Here is a 22,395-nt window from a genome sequence, read left to right on the forward strand (position 1 = left end):
CGAGTGGCCGAGCTTCAGTCCAATAGACCTTTGCCAAACGTGAGGACTGGGCCAGCCTGAAGAGCTTGAATGGCTTATCAAAGAGAAATGGAAAGTTTTGCGTTTGTGGCAAATAGCCCCACGCATCAGCACAGGCTGGGAAGTAACTGGCTAGTGGTAACCCTGTTCAAAAAGCCCTTGGTGCTTATGGTGGATGGGTACCGCGTCACCATTATAGGTGATGGGCTTTCTTACTGCAAATAAGGCAAGCCATACATTCGGCTATATTAGGAAGACCTAATGTAGCTCTCCATTAGAAAGATTCGTGGGATGGCTGCAGTCCTGCTTTGAGCAGGAGATTGGAGTAGATTACCTCTCAAGTTATACATCAACCTATATTTCCGTGATGCTATAGCTTCAATCTCAGCAGCAGCTTAGTCACTGAATAACTTAATGTTTATTTTTTTCCCAGAAAATATGTATAAATGATTCCCCTGATCTATATATATCAGTGTGAACTTGAGACAGAACTTTAATTTTCCATGCAGAGTCATCTCCTTCCCCAGGCAAGAACACTTAACTTGAAATCCCAAGGTAGGCAGAAGGTTCTGAATGTGATGTGTGAAAGTTGAGGTTTGGTCAATTACATTGCTACCCTGGGTATTTCTGGTGGCTTAAAACTCTTTGCTTTATAGCTTAGTGAAGTGATGCTGGTTATTATGAATGTTATGTTGATAGCTGGGAGGGACAGGGTAGAAGTCCTTTCTTGTTTTCATTACTGGCCTGTAGAACTGCAGTTAAAAAAAACAATGATTTCTTAAAATGCACTTTGTATTGCAGCTGTCCTCAGGCAAGAGGACAGCATGCCTGGTTAAACACTTGGCCTTTAGACCAATAGCAGAAAGTCTGATATGGAACTCTGAATCATGTGAGAGGAGAAAGAAGAGCATCCCCTGCTGAAGACAGGGTTTTGAAATTGTATTCTCCATCCTGCTCTGGTTTCCTCGAACCCTTTTGGTGCACTCATCTCTACACCCACTCTCTTTCTAAATTGGAAAGGGAATGCTTTCTGGTTTGGGGATTAGTGACTTGAGCAGAGCCACTGGGATGAGATCAAAGGCTCGTGGGAAAACGATGAGCTACATTTTCTCCAAGTGAAAACTCAGCAGCAACCCTCCCAGGGTTCTGTTGTTGCAGAAGCATGAACACTTTCGCCCAGATTCATCCCATCACATCAGAGACAGTTAATGAGGCACCTAAATTAAGAGTCTCGTTGTCTTAAGCTCTCTTATTCCTGTAGAGAGGGAACTCCGGAATGCAATTTAACACTCCTACAACCTGAATTACTCTTTTCAGGGTGCCTGTCTCTCTCTGGGTGCTAAGGAAGCCTTGGGTGACTAATGCAGGCACTTCAAAACTTTCTTTTTGTTTATCAGCCTGAAAGTCAGGGTCTAGATATTTTGTCTATGTTAAGCTTGCAAGTTGTGGTTAATTCTGATGGCTGAATGGTTTGGTGTGATGAGCCAGACCAGGACTGACACATTGCTGATGCACACTACCCAGACAATCTAAAGGGTACTAGAGTGGACACAATAGAGTCATTAACCTCAGTGACTCTGCTGTGAACCGACAACAGATAAATCAAAATGGTAATGTCTGAACTTGAAAAGTAGTTCTGCAAGTGAGGCAGCACAACAGGTAAATACTGTCAACATGCTGCAGCTGTCCTCCCTCCGTTTGTTCCTTCTCTTTCCCTCTTGGAGGCTTCAGACCTGCTGTGAGAACAGGTATGTTCTGTTGCCTTGGTCTGCACATACTGAGTGAACAGACTTGCAAGGTTTCCGTGAGCTTTGTACAGCCATGGACAACAACTGTGACTCCATGGCTAGCTGTTTGAAACTCCAAAATAAATCTAGGTGGATGAAGACCTGATGTGGAGATCTGATAACACCTAATTGTTCTTGTCTCCCTACCCCTCTTTTACTTATGCCTTCTTCCAGTCCCCCAGATTCTACTATTCTACGATCCAGTCCCATTGGAGAGGCAGGCAAGCATGAGCTGATGGGCTGTTCCCTGAGCCTGTACCTCCTGCCAAGTGAGCTCTTCCAGAAGGGGTATGAAATGGTTAGGGTAACATCCTTCAGGACATCATTTTGCATGCAGGTGCTGCTGCACATTAACTGTGTTGAGCCTTTAGCCTTTCCTTAGCCCTGGTGGATTGCCTTCCCTTAAATGTTTCTTTACTAGGAGCTCACCTGGGCTCCTTCCAGACCTCAGCTGCTGTGTCTGAGAAGTACTCATTCATCCATGTTATTTCTCAGCGCTAGGTAAGACATCTCAAAACACTTCTGAACAATGACACTGCATTTTCTTTTGTTTTCCCCTGTTCCAAGGCACACAGTGATGCCTCCCCTTCCATTCACCACGCTCACCAGGATTTTTTCTGCACACGTTAGTTCTGCCATGTTTTAAGAGGAGTGTCTATTGCCAGTGTAGAGATGGAAAGAGAAAGTGGCACTACAGAAACACGTTTTAGCTCTGACATCAGGAAAGGTTCTCTAAAACTGTAGCCTGGATTCCTACCTCCTCAGGCACTTAAAGCAGTACCAAAGACCCCAGTCAATAGAGATTATACCAGGTGGCAGTTGTTTTCTTTTAGCTTGCCTCGAGTACCATCAGAAAATACCCATCTTCCTCTATTGTCCACCTTCCTAGGCCAGGGCTGGACCGTGCTGTGACTCCTGGGGTGTTAAAGAAGGTTACCCGCGTCCTGGAAATCCTCTTTCCTGCTGTGAGCCTGGAAAACACATCCCAAACCTCAAGAGTTGTTCCTATGAAATAAAGACACTGGTACCCATAAAAGATGCTTTCTTTCCTGTTCTGATGTCGAAATAATACACATTCAGCTTTTGTTTCATACAGCCACACAGTTGTTTGAAGTTGCGAGCACATGCCGAGTGTTAGTTTCCTTCTTTCCTTGTTTCAAAGTGTACACTGCATGTCTGTATAAAAGTATCTCTAAGAGTAGGAAATCCTTCTTCCTTTCATTGTGCATCTATTGGACACGTTATCCATTTGTGTAAACAAAAAAGGGGTGTTTTGAAAAAGTGGAAAATCCCAAGTGCTTACTTGAATTAACTAATTTTGCGCCTCTCAGTAGATTGTATTTATCTTATTTTGCAGTGAAACTTTCCACACGTTCCCGAGGGATCCAAAGCCCCTAGGGGCTCAAGGCATCCGATTAATCAGGAATGACTCAGATGGTTGCGTAAGCCTGGCCTCCGATGGAGTGGGCTCCATCTCACTGGAAATCATCCGGAGCCAGGCTGTGGAATGATGGGGAAGGCTGTGACTGCCCAGTGGAACTTCCCACTGCAGCGTTTGACCTTTTGGCTGTACAACACAAGAGACCCAGAGCAGCTGTACATCCTGCAGCAGCCAGAGCAGGGCTGACCCAGCCAGGGCTAGCGTGGCGGAACTTTCTTGGTAGGATTAGAGCATCGACAGTGACTGTGCAGCCAAGTGTTTCCGTATAACTTTGAAGTGCATTTTTATGCTTTCATAAATAGATAGTTATCTTGTTTCTCCAAAGAGGAACGAGCATGGTTTACTTCCCAAGGACACCCATCTGCCTGTGCACAGGAAGGAAACATCTGTGGAGGTGAGCAGCCATGGTGAGGAGTTTTTGCTCTGTGCTGGTTTGTGGGAACTTATTGCAAGCCACTCAAAGGTTTTATATCAAGTGAGTAGTGTGCTAATGCCCCAGCACTCAGCAGTATTTCAGGGGTGGAGTTCTCCATTTGTTTAGTTTTTCGTTTGCTGTGCATGGGGTGCCAGAGAAAATTAATTGGAGGGGCTGTAGCTGCACCAGCAGTGAACCTGAGTGATGGGGAGCAGTCTGCCTGCAGATTGGATCTGTGTCTGATCCGACTGGAGAGTCCCATTTCCAGGGAACCTGTTAGGACCTGGAAGGGATTGGCTTTGCACCCACACTCTGTGTGATGTCCACATGTGGTGCAGCACTACCTTGTGACATGAGCGGTGGGGTCCAGGACTTCTGTGCCTGCTCAGCTGTTCCAGTCCCCAAGATGATGTTGGCACAGCCTGGGCATCTGCAGGACAGTGGGGATCAAGTGCCTTGCAGTCATTGTCCCTTACCATTATCTACCAATAGTATTACTGGGTCACATTCCATGGGAAAAGGTACACAGTAAGGTAGTTTACGCCTGTCAGAAAGGCGGAACAGATGAATAGCTTAGAGGCTACCAACTACGAAAGAGAAAGAAGCCAGAAAGGTATAGCATAAAGCTACTGTTCAGATGCTGGCAGCTCATGCTGGTTCTGGAATATGGTTGGAAACTCATGGGTCTGTAATCTGCAGTAAACCAACATTTTGAAAAAAAAGAAATAGGTTCTCCTGCCTCCCTTATCCATTAGACGATGATATTGATCCAAAATGAATGGCCTATTCAAAGTGATAGGAGCTTTGAATCCCATCACAAAGATGATTGGAGGGCCAGAGCACTTCTCCTATGAGGACAGGCTGAGAGTTGGGCTTGTTTATCCTGGAGAAGGCTCCAGGTAGCCCTTAGAGCAACTTCCAGTACCCAGAGGGGGGTCTACGACAAATCTGGAAAGGGACATTTTACAAGGGCATGAAGTGACAGTGCAGGGGCAATGGCTTTAAACTGGAAGAGGGGAGGTTTACATGAGATATTAAGAAGAAGATCTTTACTGCAAGGGTGGTAAGGCGCTGGCACAGGGTGCTCAGAGAAGCTGTGGTTCCCCTGTCCCTGGCAGTGCTCAAGGCCAGATTGGATGGGGCTTTGAGCTACTGGGTCTAGTGGAAGGTGATTCTATGAGATGCCTCCTTGGAAATCAGTGCTATGGGCCCAATCTGACAGTCACTGCTTTAAAAGAGCCCAGAAGATTTGCCTGTAAAAGGATTGCAGGTGGGTATTCTGTGGCATTTCTAATCCCAATTGCTATAAACTGTAATAGAATTTGTAATGCTTCAGTGGTTTGAACAGGAGGCTTGCAATTGTTTTCTTCCTCTGGCATTTTACCATTATTTCTTTCCTTAGTAGAAATGCATGCATAGGAAATAATATTCTGTTCTACAGAATTGGTCAGAAGCTGGACAAAGTAAATCAATTAGACTGAGCAGTGACTGATCCTGTTCTGAAGTAATTCCCAAATTACAAAAGTCCCTTGGCTCTCCATCGCTCTCTCTTCTGCAAGCTCAGCAGCTCTCTTCATTCCCAGGCATTCCCTTCATTCCCAACTTGTAATGTCTGAGGTGAAATGCCATTAAATATAATTAAACATGTTTAGGAGACACAATCTGCCACTGTGCTGGGCTCTATATTAACAGGTGCTTAAAAACTGCACCAGAAAATAGAACTCCTTTTTTCAAGTGTTGCACACCTACAGCTAAGTAGTGGCTTTGTCAAACTCAGTCTTCATGCCTTACTGTTAAAACCTAGGCACCTGGTACAGTATTCACCTCCAGAAATCTTTTTTTTTCCTACTGTCTGAAAATGGCCTCTTACTTTACTGTGATGAACTCAAAATTCATCTGAAATGTATTTTCCTGCATAGCTATTCATTCTGCAGCCAGAATATAGAAAAACCAGATGGGACTCATTTTCTCTTACTTGGTCCAAACATTTTAACAAGTGGCTTGTTTTCCTTACCAGCCGTTGGATGCCTCACTGTTCCTAACAGGATTATTTGGATAAATATACTCATCCAACTTCGGCCCTTTATTAATCATACACCTGAGGCAGAACATGCAGAAGTTTATGAAAAGAAAGGATGTCTGGTAAGAAATTAACTGCTGTTGCTTTACTATAAAGAGGCATAAAAGTCTTCTTGCCTGAAACACAAATTCTTTCTCTTGGCATAAATCTTCAGGGCTTTTTCTGCTATAGTTCAACAAACGCCAAAAAGTGAACAGATTGGAACATAGTTTGGGAGGGGAAAAGAAGTAAAATTTACTATAACTACCTTATGGTTTACAGATGTTCCAGGTAGGCTTATAGATGTCTTTTGTTTCAGAGTTATCCCTGTACTATTCTAACAGTATTCAAACTCATTTCTGCATTTAAGTCTCTACCTACCTTAACTATAGGTGGAAGAAAGCAGACTACAGTCTAGCATACAGCAAAAGCAAGATAAGAAAATCAAAGAATGAAACAAAACCAGTTTCCACAACAGACAGGAAAGGAAAAATTTCACAAAGTGGAATGATGAAGTAAAATGGGATGTACATGCTTCTTTTCCTTTGGAGTGAATTAATTAACAATGTAGGGATGCTATGAGATATATACATCAGTGACATATTTCAAAGACAACTCAAGCTATTCTGTGATTCCAACCCAACCATCCTGAATGAAGGAAATGAAAAGGTGAGCAGTGCTGCATGCGTGCCGATCACAGAAGAGGTGCAGGTTAAACTCCCATATGTTATGCTAGAATGCCTTCATCTGCTTGCCAAGCTCTCAGTGAGGAGCTGAAGCTGCAGTAGAATGTGCCAATGGGCTGTACCTACCTTTAAGATGAACTATGGGAATGTCTCCCATGACTGAGGTGCTCTGACACACCACCCTGTGTAATGTTCCTTGCTTTCTCCTCATCATCTAGCCTTTTGTAGGGGGATTAAAGGATTACAAGCACAATTGAGCTGATGTTACAATGAAGTGGGTGTGGGACTGAAGCATCCCTCATACCTGATCACTGAAGGTGTAAGTGGCATTGATGTGTTGCCCAAGTGTGCAAAGAAGATATGCACTGCAGACAGATGCAACAGAGGAAGAGGGCATTATCTGCTCCTGCTCCTTCTTTTTCTTTTTTTCTTTTTCTTTTTCTTTTTCTTTTTCTTTTTCTTTTTCTTTTTCTTTTTCTTTTTCTTTTTCTTTTTCTTTTTCTTTTTCTTTTTCTTTTTCTTTTCCTTTTCCCTTTTTCTTTTTTCTTTTTCTTTTCCTTTTCCCTTTTTCTTTTCTTTCTTTTTTTTTTTTTATTTCATTTTTTTTTACTGCTGGGCTGCCGAAAGCTCCTATTTGCTCAGATCTGCTAGTAGGGCATCTCATGAATGTCCCTTCCTCAGACTGGTCCATGTGATCTGAGTTAAGCAATAGCTAGGAATGGAGCTGTTTAGACTAAAAAGGAGATGCTCTCCTGAGGAGCAGGGGAGAGTGGCAATGAGTGGTTGCAGCAAGCTAAGAACACTCACCTCTTCAGCTGGTGCGGTTGAATTTCTCTTTGGTATCAGGACCTCCCATGAATTTAGCCCCATGAATTTATCACCCTGTAAACATGGAGCTGGTTCTAACCATGAATTCAATGAGCAGGCATATAATTTTAATGTTTTTACCAACTCCTTCCGCTGGAACTGCATGAGGATGGTTAACCATGGCACCTGAGAAACTAGCCAGATCTGTGAAAGCAATTTTTCTCAAGCAATCCTCTTATTTTGTATATAAAGTACTTATTAAAAATAAGTCCAGTTGCGGAAGACTGTGTAGGTAATTTCACTGTACTATAATGTCTCTTTATATTAGATGCTAGGGGTATAAACCAAGCAGACGGTAGCATATTTGACAAGAGGTAGAGGAGATGACCCTCACAATGACATTCTGTTTCTGGGCAGGACACTTGTCACAGCTGCATTACTGCTTTGCTTTGGTTGAGAAGGGTGTGCAGTGTGGTTTTTTAATTAAATATTCAAGACACTGTTTCCAATGTGAATGGGGTCTAATAAACGCTGTGTACTAACCTTTGTTAATGCTGACTGTGCCTGTTACTTCAATAAATCATGACATCTCTTTGTGTGCATCCTCAGCTATAAAATGTCTTCCTTTCAGACATGTAGTGAAGATTCATTAGTTAATGTTACAAAGTTATTACTTTAATGACTCTCGAGTTTATGAGATTAAGAAGGCATTTTACTCTGCATCCTACTCACCAGCTGGGAGCTGTAGTAACCACCTCTTAAATGCATGCGTCATTCACATCAGCCCTTACATATAGCTGTTACCTGCTCCTGAATGTCTTTGTATAATTCTACCTGGTTACTGGCTGTCTACTCTTTACGAGTGCCTAAACTTTCATAGCAATTAAGGAATAAATTATGTTCAGTTTTAGAGAAATTTTCTACTAGAGATGAAATTTTTCGCACGCACTATTATGATTTGTTACTCCAAGCAACTACAGGGTGATTTCTTTCAGTCATTCCTCTATTCATATAATCTAGAGTACCTCATTCCCCAGTCAAACAGCAGAATCCTACCTGGACTTGGGGGTGCCATTAAAATGAAATAAGATTGAAATTCATAAGTATATTTTGTGCTAAATCTCTGGAAGACATTGGCAGGTATTGTTATAAATGTCTTTTCTGAGCTCCCAGATGAATATACCCAATTGATGCACCTCTGCTTCTTATGCTGTAGTTTAATATGCTACAGAAGATATCTCTAGCACAGTGAAGCAATAGAAGTCTTGATGAGAGCTATTGAAAAACTGTGAATGCTCATAAAAGCCTGACTAAAAATAATATATATTTTTTAACCTCAGATTTCCACCAAAGAAAATGAAATCAGACTTTGTCCCATGTTGGTTGGTAACATCTTTCTTCAGTCTTTTTGCCAAAAGGAACTTCAGTGCCATGAAAATAAGCAGGAGCTGTCAACTCTTAGAGCAGTTCAACATAGCTCTGATTTATATGTTGATGAACGGTCCCTGTGCTAGTGATAAATTAGTGTACACTTATTGTCCGTGGCTGCATTTCCCTGTGTTCTTCTGTTCTTCTGTATTGGGGTTGAATGAGTTCATTTCCACCATGAAGAAGGGAAGGATATGTAGAGATGTGGGGAACAACAGCTGTTTGTCTAGCATGGCATGAAATGGGCCACGAAAAACTGGATGAGGCTACTTTCCTTTACCAGGAAGCATTACCTGGAAGGAAGAACAGGAAAGCCATGAGCATCTATTAATTGACGATGAGGTCAACTGTGAAAAGACAGGTTTTTTGGCTTTGCTGCCATCTAGCAGAAGATGAACAGCCCGACACCCATTCACCCCCTGGGACAGAGAAGCCGATCAGATGCCTGAGGTAGGTGGGAGATAGTGTGGATTATGGCTTAGGTCTGAGCTGGTCGCTCTGGCCTAAGGCCTCTGCATGTTGCTAGCTGACTGTTAAAAGGTGGCTTTTAAAAGGCGGCTGCCATTCCTTCCTGCTTGTCTTTACTTGCCTTAGTTGGAGAAGTCTCCCTCAAGTGCAGAAGGAGCTGAGACTCACTCATGTCACTGGAGGAGTGAGCCAGGCTGCTGCTGCCCCGCCGGCCCTGTTATGCTGAAAATACGTGGCAAAATCAAGGAGACTTAAAAGAATTCAGCTTCTAAAGACAAACCTTTGCAGCAAGACCGGAGCCTTTTTCCTTCCTGGGGAAAGGAAAGCACCCCACGTGTGTACAGAACACACGTAATAATAATCAGTTTATAATAACTCTTCTTGATCTAGGTTTGGTCAAGGCTCATGCTGAAAAAAACCCACTTTAGCTTTTAGAGCATTTCAAACAAGTCATTAGCTGATTCTGAGTTTATACTGCTTTATCATCTGAACAGTCTTGAACAAAGCTTACTTACGTCATGATCATGTTAGGCCCCTAAATGAGTTTTCTTTCCTGTAATTATTAATCCTCCAGCTTCCCTCTTTCCTGCAATCTCATTTTCTCCTGCAGTGCCTATTCCTTTCGCAGAGACAGATAACTAGATCTTGCAGACAGTCATTTACGGTCTGTGTTCATTAGTTCCCAGGCAAAGGAAGTTGAGCAGACTCCACTCTGATTTTCCCTTTGTTCAATGGAAACTGAACATTTATTATGGTTTTGTTGCTGAGGGAAAGTTCAATTGCTAACGTAACACAAGCTAAACATTCGCAGAAAGAGGAATGTTTCAAGTTCTGGAACAACTGAGTTCATATGTATTTTTCAGGGAAGGAATAAAAACCTGCTAAACCTGAGTTGAGGTAACAGCAATGTTCTTATGAAGCTAAGAAACACTCCGAGAAGGCTGCGATTAGGCTCAAACTAAGGATTACCCAGATCAGCCTGGAGGTTAAGCTTTAGAAGACACTGAGGCCAGTTAAGATACAGGAATATACAGGCAAACCACCTGCGCCAGTCTGCCCTGTCGCAGTGTTCCCTGTATGATTGAAAGTAAGTCATTCTTCCTGACAGATTAGAGTGAGTGTTTTTAAAGATAAAGTGAGAAGTTTTATTACCATTCTTTTTCTGTTGGACATCAGAATATGGTGAAGGTCATTTGCCTGTGAGGAGCATTTCAGGAGCAAGGACACCCACACTCAGCCGAGTTTCTGGGCTGCTGCTTTTTCCTAGGGCTTATGAATTCGGCACTGAATTACATTCTAGGTCTCTAAATTACATTAGATGTCATGTGAAAGAAAATATGCATAAAGTAGTTTAAGAAACACTATGGGGGAGGAGGGATGCTGACCAACCTTCCTACAAGCTCAGTTGCCTGTGGATGTGGAAGGGCATGAAGCATGCCTCACCTTCCTCGCTGGAGCTGTCAGATGGACGCTGCCCTTCAGCAGAGCCTGGGGAAGCTCTGCAGGGGAGAGGGCTGGTTCACATGCTCAGCACCTGCAGAGACACAACTCTTCTGGGAGTGCTGCGTGTCAGGGCCTGTGGCTAGGGTGGGATAGACATCACAGAAGGTGTCCAGGAAACCACCGTGGCCATCAGGGTACATGAGCTGCTCAGAAGAAAAGCCAGGTGCTGTTGGACCCTGCCCCATACACAGCAGGTGTTGGGCTCTCCTTTTAGTCTCCTTCTAACTTTGCAGTAAGGGTAGTCTTAAAATACCTTATTGCACAAGCTTTCATCCACTGTTTGTTTTCACCAGATCCAGTAGACCAGAAAGGAACAGTGTCCCTGCTCAGATGTGCACCAGTTACCAGCCCTGAAGAGCTCACCCCCTCTACTACGGCATCTGTGGTGCAGTGACATGGACTGCACAGGCTCTTGATGGGGCTCAGCCTGGTAGAATTTCAGAGTTAGCCTCTGCACCTAACTGAGATGGGAAACATTCATGTGTGCTTAAGTGAAATAGGTGACCTTAACCAAGAAAGAAGATGAGAGAATAACTTCAGCTTTAAAACAAAATAGCTTTCAAAGCACATTGTCAGCGACACCCAAAGGATGGTTTTAAATCCAATAAAATTACGTCCAATAGAGTATTTTTCAAAAATGAGAATGTTTCATGCTGCAGAAATGTGCTTTTTTGTCATCTGAACAACACTGGTGTAGGAGTACAATTATGATTTAAAACCAGATTAGAATAAATTGATTTTTGCATTAACCTACTGGTGCCTTTACAATCATTTCAGGCCTTCTGAAGTCCACCTCAGTGCATGTTTTCTTTATGGACTGGGAACTCCTAGGAACTCCAGGGAGTGCTTCTCTTAATCTTCACCATATCATTATTGGTGGAATTAGGGTTGTTCTGAAGTAAGAGCTGTACCTGCTAACCAAACCTATCCCCTGAAAGCAAGGGGTCTGTAAACCTAAGTGCCAGTCAGATTCAAAGAAAGTAGTGTGCATGCTCCTTATATTATTCTGACTTACTGCTTCTTTCTCCATTAAATCACTCACGGCCCTGTAAGCACTTTCTGTGATGCTTTGCTTACAGTTGCTCTAGCGATTAGGACAGAGCATGGTTGTGCCAGCATAGTCTCCTTAATGATAGGATGTTGTTGGTGGTCCTCTGAGTATACTGTAATTTGAACTACATTTTCAGGGCAGGAATTATGCTTTCAGATGTGTGTATCAGCTAATGGGGCTCTCTTCCGGTGCAGGGTCCTAGGAAGCTTTTTACACAAGCAATAAATGCAGCTAATTAGAGGAAGCAGAGAGTTGTGTCTTTCCTTTTGTACAGAGTATATGGCATTGCTCAGAAAAGGACAGTTTGCCCAAGCAACACAGAGTTAGCTTATTACAGGTTTACAAAAATCCAGTATTGGCTGGTGGATTTATGGGCTACTGGTAAGTGACCAAAAGCGGGAAATAGCAAAGCATCCTAAACCACCACCATCTGTTATAAATGTGGGCTTACGTCTTTTAACACTACGTTGCTAGCATTCATTCACTCTTCATTGTGTTTTATTCATTCCTTTTAACATAATACATAGTTTTCACAAAGGAGGAAAAGGTGGATTTTTTTATTAATGTCCTCTCTGTAGGATTTTTGCTTCCTTGCAGCAACAGTTCCCTGTGTGCAAATAACTGAACAGACATCTCTGCTTCCAGCAGTCACTTACATGTTCAGCAGCTGTCAATAAGGCATAGTTATGGAACGATGCTGCAGGAGCTGCAGTTATGAAGCATGACTTTACCCACACTGAAACTTGTTTGCTCTGTTGTACGAAGGCTGATAGCTTTGTGGGAAACATGTCAAGAGCTATCGAGGAAAAGGCTCTCTGAAAATTCTCAAAAGCAGAAAGCTTCTTAAAAACATAGAGAGGGAATTTGATATTGTGAAGAAGATGTCAGGAATTGGCATCTTTCGCTCCAAGATGGAAACCATGAGCAGAAATAGAAATGAGGGCCTGTGTCCCCCTGATGTTGAGCTGTTCCCACTCAGAGAATATGTGGCTACTTGGAAAGGCTCCTATCCGGGTAGGACCACAATAACCTTAAAAAAAACTGTGGACAAAATTTGTCAGAACTCAAGCATGTCAGTACTTCTGTAGCGAAGGATGCTCCCCCTTGTGAGTCCTCTGGGATCCCCATTATTGAGACATGCCTGTGTCTAGGGCTTTCTGGGAAATACAGGTTTCTTAGGGCCAAAGTGAACCTTTTGAATGATCTGTCTGAAGAAGGTGTTTGGAAGGGGAGCCAACTGCAAGTGCACTAAGAACTGTGGCAAAATGATGTTGAATAGATGATGAGGAACACTCCTAGCTATACTGTTAAGAGTTCCTGGAGACTATACCACTTCTACCTCCCCATGCTTCCTTTCCCCAGCAAAAAATATCAAGCCCTACATAGGCAAATAGTGGTTTTATAGGGTAGTAGACTCCATCTGTCTGTGTTAGCTACAAAATCCATTTAGCACTTTTCTCAGCTCTTCAAATACATACTTGGTATGGATATTAATGTGATTTTCCTGGCCACAGTAGATGGGGGTTTGGGCATGGCAGTGAAGCGCTCACAGCAGTTTGTTGCTAAGCAGAAATGCTGCTTAGTTTCTTATCAACTGGAATGCTTTCTATGCGTATGGCTTCCATTTCATATGTGCCTTTCAATGGCTGAAATTCGGAAGCTATGAACATGTACATACCCCTGGTCATACTTGGCTCCCGGGCCAAAATGCTGGTAGGACAGAATTTCATTGAGATAAATGAAGTGAGAAAAAATATTGTGTGACAAAACCTTACTGCAGGCATTAAAAAATGTATTGAAATGAGGCACCTTAGACTACCTAGCATGCCACCAAGATATTTTTCTTGGGCATTAATTTTCTCAGCATCTCCAGATACACCTGATGTCCTGAACTTACTTACGGAAGTTAGTCCTTTTCTTCTCTTTTGCCCTGCCTTTCCTCCAGAAGTACAAAGTTAACTCCTGTTTATTTCATTTCCTTAACCAAACTGCACCAAATTAGTTCCTGGTGCAACTTCATCGACTTCAGCACAGTACCACCAAGGATTATCTTGGTCTGCGCACCAACCCCTAAAGGAAAATAAACCAATTTAATCAGATATAACTGACATATTTAACAAAGAGCCTAAGATTATTCCTTACCTTGATGTCCACTGTCTTCATAGTCCAAAAATGGCATGAAGTGACTTAGGCATTCTCGGGTGCTTGAATGTCCTTAGAGTGGTGTGATAGACTCGGGGAATTACAGACCAGTCAGTCTCACCTCTGTGCCTGGTAAAATCTTGGAGCACATTCTCCTGGACAGCATGCTAAGGCACATGAAGAACAACAAGGTGCTTGGTGACAGCCAGCATGGCTTCACTAAGGGGAAATCCTGCCTGACCAATTTGGTGGCCTTCTATGATGGGGCTACGGAACTGATGGACAAGGGTAAAGCAGTTGACGTCATCTATCTGGACTTGTGCAAAGCGTTTGACACTGTCCCACACGGCATCCTTCTCTCTAAATTGGAGAGACATCAATTTGATAGATGGACCACTCGGTGGATAAAGAACTGGCTGGATGGCCGCACACAAAGAGTTGTGGTCAATGGCTCCATGTCCGGCTGGAGACCGGTAACGAGTGGTGTCCCTCAGGGATCAGTGTTGGGACCGGTCTTGTTCAACATCTTTGTCGCTGACATGGACAGTGGGATTGAGTGCGCCCTCAGCAAGTTTGCCAATGACACCAAGCTGTGTGGTTCGGTTGATGCGCTGGAGGGAAGGGATGCCATCCAGAGGGACCTTGACACGCTTGTGAGGTGGGCTGATGCCAACCTTATGAAGTTCAACCACAACAAGTGCAATTGTCCTACACCTGGGTCGGGGCAATCCCAGGCACAGCTACAGGTTGGGCAGAGAAGAGATTCAGAGCTGCCCTGCAGAGAAGGACTTGGGGGTGCTGCTCGATGAGAAAATGAACATGAGCCGGCAGCGTGTGCTCGCAGCCCAGAAAGCCAACCGTATCCTGGGCTGCATCAAAAGGAGCGTGACCAGCAGGTCGAAGGTGATCCTGCCCCTCTACTCTGCTCTTGTGAGACCTCACCTGCAGTATTGTGTGCAGTTCTGGTGTCCTCAACATAAAAAGGACATGGAACTGCTGGAACAAGTGCAGAGGAGGGCCACGAGGATGATCAGGGGACTGGAGCACCTCCCGTATGAAGACAGGCTGAGGAAGTTGGGGCTGTTCAGCCTGGAGAAGAGAAGGCTGCGTGGAGGCCTCATAGCAGCCTTCCAGTACCTGAAGGGGGCCTATAGGGATGCTGGGGAGGGACTCTTTGTCAGGGACTGTAGTGACAGGACAAGGGGTAACGGGTTAAAACTTAAACAGGGGAAGTTTAGATTGGATATAAGGAGGAAATTCTTTCCTGTGAGGGTGGTGAGGCACTGGAATGGGTTGCCCAGGGAGGTTGTGAGTGCTCCATCCCTGTTGCTGTTCAAGGCCAGGTTGGATGAAGCCCTGTGTTGGATGGTTTAGTGAGAGGTGTCCCTGTCCATGGCAGGGGGGTTGGAACTAGATGATCTTAAGGTCCTTTCCAACCCTAACCATTCTATGATTCTATGATTCTATAGCCTCACAGAATTGAAAGCATTAGGAAGCAGAGTTCAAAGCAAGCTCCTTCTATGGTTTTGCTGTTTGTGAAACAAATTCTCTCTTTGTAGTATGTTACAATACCAATTCTGAAGTCTTTCAAGTGATATTTTATCCGAGTCTTAAGCGGGACTTTTTTCATCTACACTATGTCATGATGGGTGTCCCATGTAAGTGACTCACTCATCCCTAAACATCTCCTGGATTTGTGTCACTACACAACGGGATACTCATTAAATAAGTCTATCCCTGAACAACAAACCAAAATTGCACTGCTGAGTTACAGACTCAGAAATAGGAGGTGATTGTGGTGAGGATGAGTAACAAATCCCTTACACAGAGACCTTAAAAATTACCTCCAGTGTTTTATATATAAATATACATGGGTATTTTATTCCTGGTGTAACTTTTACTGTCTTGCAAGGAGGCACAAATAGATTTGACTCCTTAAACAGAAATCACAGATGTGTCTTACGGATTCAAATTGATCTGCTGGATTGCTGCTGGCAGAATTTAGGACTTCATCTAAACTAGCAGAAGTTTTATTCTGCAGTTCCAGCAGAAATAATGACTCAATAATATAGGAAAAAGGAAAAGAAAAGGATTGTTACCCTTTATTTATGGAAGCTCAGTCATACACGCAACAAGGATTCAATTAAAATGTAGCAGAAAAGCTCCTGAGAGCAGATTGACACAGATTCATCTGGTTCCTTAAAAAGGACCTACCTGGCACACGAATGTTTTTCCGAGGAAAACATTGTGCGGAGCAGTCCCCTGGTACCAGAAGGATGGGATTGAAAAATTCTCTCATTTTCAGATGAATTCTTTATTGTTTTTTACAAGAATTGCTGCATTAAGGGTAATTCCCTCTCCCCCTTCTCCATATGTCCTGTTCATTAGAATTGCCAGCTTGGGACAAGAAAGCAGGGACTGCCATACAGACACCTTCCAGGCAGCACATTCATGGATTTGCCTCAAGTTGTAACGTCTTTCCCATTTTACAGAACTGAATTAGGATGTTCCTCTGGTTTGCAGTGTGGAGAAGGATGGGACCCCGTAGAATATGTTGTAATGCATGGTTGCAATAGGAAAACAGGATATGTCATACTGCAGTGACATAACAGGAACACATGGAAGGGTACCAGATGTTCATACAAGGGTCTGTCTTTTGGAAATGCAGGCAGTCTGACATGCAGGGTTTCACCCTCAATTAGCATAAACAGGCAGAGGCAGTACTGTCTCCAGCTGTTGTACAGCGCTGTGTGAACAGCAGACCTGTGCCAGCTCTTACAGTTCCATGCAAGACCAGGTGAACGCTTTCAGGGGACTGTCATGGAAAAGCATCACAGTGCAATACTCAGTAACCGACTGCTTGTGTTTGCTGACATTGCTCACTCTTTGCAGAACTGTTCCCAAAGCTATGATCATCTTGCAGTTGCTTCACATTTTCCTAGTTCGAAATGGAAATGACCTAGCTTCTATTCTGGTTCAGCTGTAGCTGACTTGTTGGCTGGCAGTTCTTTCTGCTAAGGGTTCTGAATTTCCTTTATTATTCCCCTCCTCCACAGCACTGGTTTTAGTTTAGCATCTTGTCCTCCAAAGTGCTTTCAATGTCTTTTTTATTCTCCCTCCCCCACGCATTTTGAAGCTGCTGTAAACAAGCCGTGTTGCTGGTGAGCAGACAGGAAACAGCTTGAAAGGATATGAAGGACATGAAAAAATTAACTCCCATCGGAGAGAGCTCGAGTACCATCAGCTCTGGTTAGGCAGGTATTTGCACTTCTGGTGTGGCAATTAGACCCTTCAGCGTTGGGCCATTGGAGGGGATATGCAAAATTCTCATAACGCAGCTTTCTGATAAGCTGCTAAGAACGGAAATCCATCAGTTCTAGCAAAAGCTGAATATACTCTGAATCTGTTTGCTAGGAGAGAGCTTCAGCCAGATGTGGTTGGGCAAAATTCCCTTCCCAAGGCTATGCTACTGTTCGGTGAGCAGTGGCTGCTGCCGTTGTCCCAGGAATGCCTGCGTTTGACTGGTGCTGCAGGTGTGATACAGAGAGTGACCACAAATCCTCTGGCTGGAAAGACATTTAATCCAGCTCATCGTGCTGCTAGCTGTCAAACCGCATGCCCTCTGTCTGAAGTACTGCTGAAGAGGTAAGTTCTCTTTATTCCTGTCTGGTTATGATTAACCTCAGCCAGGCTCCCTTTGGCCAAGGAGGGGCCCAAGACAAGAATGGTGTCTCTCCCTCTTAATTACAGCCTCTACCCTTTGGTTTAACGCAGAAACACTAGTAATTACAGTACAGAAAGCCAGTAGGTATATGTGAACACAGAGTCAGTTTACAAGGTGATATGTTAAAGATGTTTCAAGTCTGTACACAATCTCTTTCTCATTATGGAGGTGTAATTAATCACTTTGTCTCGCTATCACACTATTGAATTAAATAGAGCCATTTTAACCTTCCTCCCTATCTTGGAATCTAGTCTGGCGCAAATAAAGCCAATTTCCTTTGGAATATGTGACTGAGATTCTGTATCTGTGGGGACATGGCTCTGCAGAGATCTTCTAGCATTAAGTTGATTTTAGGCTTCTCATCAGTTACCCAGACTTGACTAGCATGTTGAAGCCATCGCCTTGGAAAGCATCCCCCACGGGGCGCCTTGTTGGCTGAGCTGAGGAGCTTAGGTGGCCGAGTCCCAGGCTGGCTCCTTTGCTGATGAGGGCTGTGGTGGACAGCTGAAGGCGAGGTCCTGTCCCTCCTCTCCCCTGGGAGCTGCTGGTCCCACCTGGGCTAGGTGGCAGCAGGGTAGCACTTGTGCCTGGGCTCATACCTCTGCGCAACGCACCGGCTCAGCACCCTGCCTTGGCCTCAGACCAGCCTGGTCACTGAGCTGGGTGATTGCTGGGATGCACATGACCCTGTTGCTGCCTCTGGGCCCAGTCCAGACCTCACATGTCACTCTGCATCCTGGCTCCTCGCTGCTGAGGCCGGTGCCTCTGCCAGCCCTGCTACCACACCTAGCTACCAGCTCTCCTTCCCTGGGGAGCAGCTAGCCCTTGCTGCACACTGGCACAAGCTTTCAGGGCTCGCCTAAGCCTACTAATAATCAGAGGGTCTTCCCTGTGACTCCTCTCCTTAATCCAGCTCTGAAAACAGCTTCACCTTAGTGACAGGCAGCCCTGACTCAATTGACACCCCTCCCGCCCCAAGTATTTGATGTCCATTCCTGCCAAACTGTGCTGTGTGTTCAGTTGTGGTGGGCATTAGGCTCCATCAAGGGAAGCTGACCGTGGAGGGAACAGAGGAAAGACAGCCTGGGTTTACTGCATCAAGGGAACCCATTCCATCACAAACCTTCACAGGGAAGCAGGTTCAGGACTGATATTGCTCACAAGGCAGAACGGCTGTGGCACAAAGCAGAGATTTCTGTGCAATTCTGCTGCAGTTTATATTCTGCAGCAGGGATGGGCTCTGGCTTTGCTTGGGGTTTATTTGCTGTAGGACTTGGAGAGGCCTTCCCTTGCTAACGGGATGCCTGCTGGTGACTGACTCCAATAGCGCACTTTGGTGCTGCCTCATAGCCCCACACAGGGAATTATCTGAGGGAGGGGTTCCTACTTCTCATCATTGCCTCTCTGGTTTTCATTTTGGCCAGGCAGAATCCCTCCTTGAAAATGAAAGAAAGGAAATAACTATGACCTGGGTTTGTGTAGGGTTACAAAAATAACACTTTTTTTTCTGTGCAAAATCATAATCCAGACCAAGATTTCCTCAACAGACTTAGAAGGTTCATGAACCTCTGAGATTCGCTTTGCTCTCCTTAGCTGAACTCTCCATGTCTTGAGAAAGCCAAAGGGAGACTATGGGTGTTTTTACCTGGCATAACAAATGGTGGGGACTTTGCTAAGGAAAAATCTGGTGGGCTGGTCCTTCCTGTCCTCTGGCTTCTCCCAGGTACCAGCTCGCTGGGGTTGAGCAGGACCTTGCAGCTTGCACTAGCCTGAAGAAGTATCTGGAGAGACTTCTTAAGAAGGGGAGGAGGGAGGCCGGTGCCTGAGTGAATCCTTTTATCCTCTGCAGAGGCTCCTGGAGCTCAGCCCTAGCTAGTCTGGCGGGGCACTGCGTAGTTATCTGATTATAGCAAAATATATTCCCTGACTGCATCGGGGATGTTCTTTCCTCTGTAATTGTGTATGCTGGAAAGACTGAAAAAGCTTTTGCTTTCTCAGCCCCCTAAAATAATCTGTTATCTAATGCATGCAATACTCTTGTAAGTCTTACATAGCAGGCTCCAATCTATGTGATTTCAGCCTCAGACTCACAAACAGGAAGCTTACATTAAAAATCAATGGTCAGACAGCAAGAGAAGGTCACTGCAAGACCACCAGGCTTGTACAGGAGCACAAGGGCAAGTCTGATGCCACCCCAAGATAGCAGGCTCTGACATGTCCTCAGAGGCAGCCTCAAACAATGTGAGGTCCCAAGCAAGGCTGAGCAGAAAAGCCCCAAATTAGTTTCAAATCACTGAATTTACTTGTCCAGCTGTTTCTCAATGCCTTCACTATGGGGCTGCCCTCTGCCCTCTCTCCATCTCTGTTTTCCCTGCACGCCACCACCACAAGCTGGATTCTCAGCTTTTGAGAGGCCCGGTGATATTCCTGGTTGACTCGTCATTGTGCTGGTATTAGGGAAGTCAAAGACTGCTTTGCTCAGTGTTAATGAGTACAGTTTGCTCAGTACTTCGCTCAGTAGATAATGAGTAGAGTTAAGCCCAGAGCCAGGAGACAGACCCTCCTCCCCTTCAAGCTCGTGAGTGCTTGAATCAAGAATCAATCAAGAGTGAGTCTGCTGGAGCCACTGGCATTGTGTTAATGTAAAGGAAGACAGGAACTCAAATGTTTGAGTATTTGCCACTTCGGGCTAGAGTGTCTGCAGAGACATCTTTCACCAGCATCTTCCAGACATTGTAGTTTCGGTGATGATGGGAACCCAAATGTAGGTGGGGTGCTAGTGACTGGTTTTGTCATGTCTCCAGTCAAGTCTTAGAGCACACCTCCCTCTTCCCTACCATCTTCTACCTTAGGTTCACTAAATTCACAGTGCATTTCAGGCACGGAACTAGTTGTTACCAGCTAATCAAGATTTCAAAGGGGTGTAAGGTGGTTAAATTGCATGTTGGTTGGCTGCCAGTGAGGCGCAGAGACTGTGATGAGGCAAAGCGCTTTCTCAGCAGTGAAGAACTGGCTAGCAAAGTCAGGGAGGTGTTTCCTTACGCACAATTTTTTGTTGCGGAGTGAAATATTTGTATCTACCTCTTACTTTCTAGGCTTTAAATGGCTTCTCTTTTCTTCCCAAAAGATTAAACCTGTTCAAATGGGCCTGTTTGAGGTGTTGTTAGAGGCACATGCCAAGGTGCGTGTTGCACACATGCATACACATATTGCAGATTTGCTTGGTTTCCCTTCAGCGCCTCCACTGCCACACCACATCTAGGGGGTAAGGCTGCAAACTGCCAGCTCACAGCTGTCAGGTTTCAAACAGAAGAGCAACTGTTGGGAAAAAATAAAGCAGTTTCATGCTCCCCTCCCACCCAAATTTGGTGTGACATCAGTGAAACCACACTGGTGTCACACACAGGGGGACAGATAGCCAGCTAGAGACGGGGGAGAGGCGTGAAGTCTGGCATCTCACGTTCAGGGTGAAAATGAGAACTTTCTTTATCTGGAAAATGGGATAAAATGGAGGAGTTCTGACTGAATCAGACCTTTTTGTCCCCATGGAGGTCCCATGATACCAGACCTGGAGGTCATGGTGTTTCGCAATAGAGCCTTTTGCCCATTCATCAGCAAAGTCGCTGAGGCCTCTGAGTGGATCAGGGGAAGGCTTTAGGCTCTTGGACCTTAAGTCGGAGCTGACTGACACCGTCAGGATTAATTTCATCACTCCAGGGGGCCTTGGAGAAAGCACTTGAAAATACCTTCAATTCTCATCGCATTTCTGGTGCAATAAATGAATTTGGAAAGAATCTGGATGTTAATGCTTTCTGACCACACGGATCTTCTCAAAGTACCACAGTCAGCACGGCTTACATTTGCATATCTGTGATAAGGCAAAAAAGAAAAGATACCTTTCTTTTCACCCCGAGATGTTCAACTTTAAGTTATTATGCAGGCCATGGAACCATGCTCAGGAACTCTCTGGGCTGGAAGGAAAAAGCATTGCTGTGACCCAAGCACCTCTCAGGAAACCCTCCTTGTTGACCAAGATGGCTCATTGTCCTGGGTTCAGCAGTAGCAGTCATTTTTCCCCTTGTTAGTAGCTGGTGCAGTGCTGTGGTTTTGACTTTCAGCCTGGAAAAAGCGCTGATAACACCGATGGTTTTGTTGTTGCTCAGGAATGTTTACTCTGACCAAGGACTTTGTGAGCCTCATGCTCTGCCAGCGAGGAGGGGAAGCCGGGAGGAAGCAGAGACAGGACACCTGACACAAACTGACCAAAGAGGTATTCCATACCACAGCACGTCATGCCCAGTATATAAACTGGGGGCAGTTACCCGGAAGGGCTGGATCACTGCTCGGGTCGGGCTGGGTATCGGTCAGTGGGTGGTGAGCAGTTGTGTTCTCTTCCCTTGTTATTTCCCTTATCATTATTATTATTGGTGGTAGCAGCAGTGATTTGTGTTATACCTTAGTTACTGGGCTGTTCTTATCTCAACCCGTGGGAGTTGCATTCTTTTGATTCTCCTCCCCATCCCTCCCGGAGTCAGGGGAGGAGAAGGGGGAGTGAGGGAGTGGCTTCGTGGTTCAGGGTTGCTGGCTGGGCTTAAACCACAACACTCGTCAAGACCGGCTGCCCTGGACACGGCAGAAGCAGGCTCTTTTCTGTCCATCAGTCTTCCCTTTCTACAGCCTCTGACCAGCTCTGCTGGCAGTGTTCAAAACCTTCCTGTGTCAGGGGCAACTTTTGTCTCCCAGTTGGCTCTAGGCTGCCCTGCCCAGGCTGTGGAGCATTAAGATGTTGATCCACAACAGCATTGCTTTTAATTTTCCCTTTTTACAGGCAGAACTAAACGAAGAGGGAGCTGGATATTCCTTTCT

At 44.7% G+C, this 22,395-nt stretch overlaps 1 long non-coding RNA gene across 1 annotated transcript; it reads left to right on the forward strand.

Annotated features, from left to right (window-relative positions):
* Positions 1–3,557: 3,557 nt before the first annotated feature.
* Positions 3,558–11,306, forward strand: LOC136007109 (uncharacterized). The gene is made up of 4 exons (XR_010609474.1): positions 3,558–3,640; positions 5,679–5,803; positions 8,925–9,091; positions 10,906–11,306. It is a non-coding gene; the product is annotated as an uncharacterized LOC136007109 (long non-coding RNA).
* Positions 11,307–22,395: the final 11,089 nt, after the last annotated feature.

The sequence above is a fragment of the Lathamus discolor genome, chromosome 1 (assembly GCF_037157495.1).
Source record: "Lathamus discolor isolate bLatDis1 chromosome 1, bLatDis1.hap1, whole genome shotgun sequence".
Classification (NCBI taxonomy): domain Eukaryota; kingdom Metazoa; phylum Chordata; class Aves; order Psittaciformes; family Psittacidae; genus Lathamus; species Lathamus discolor.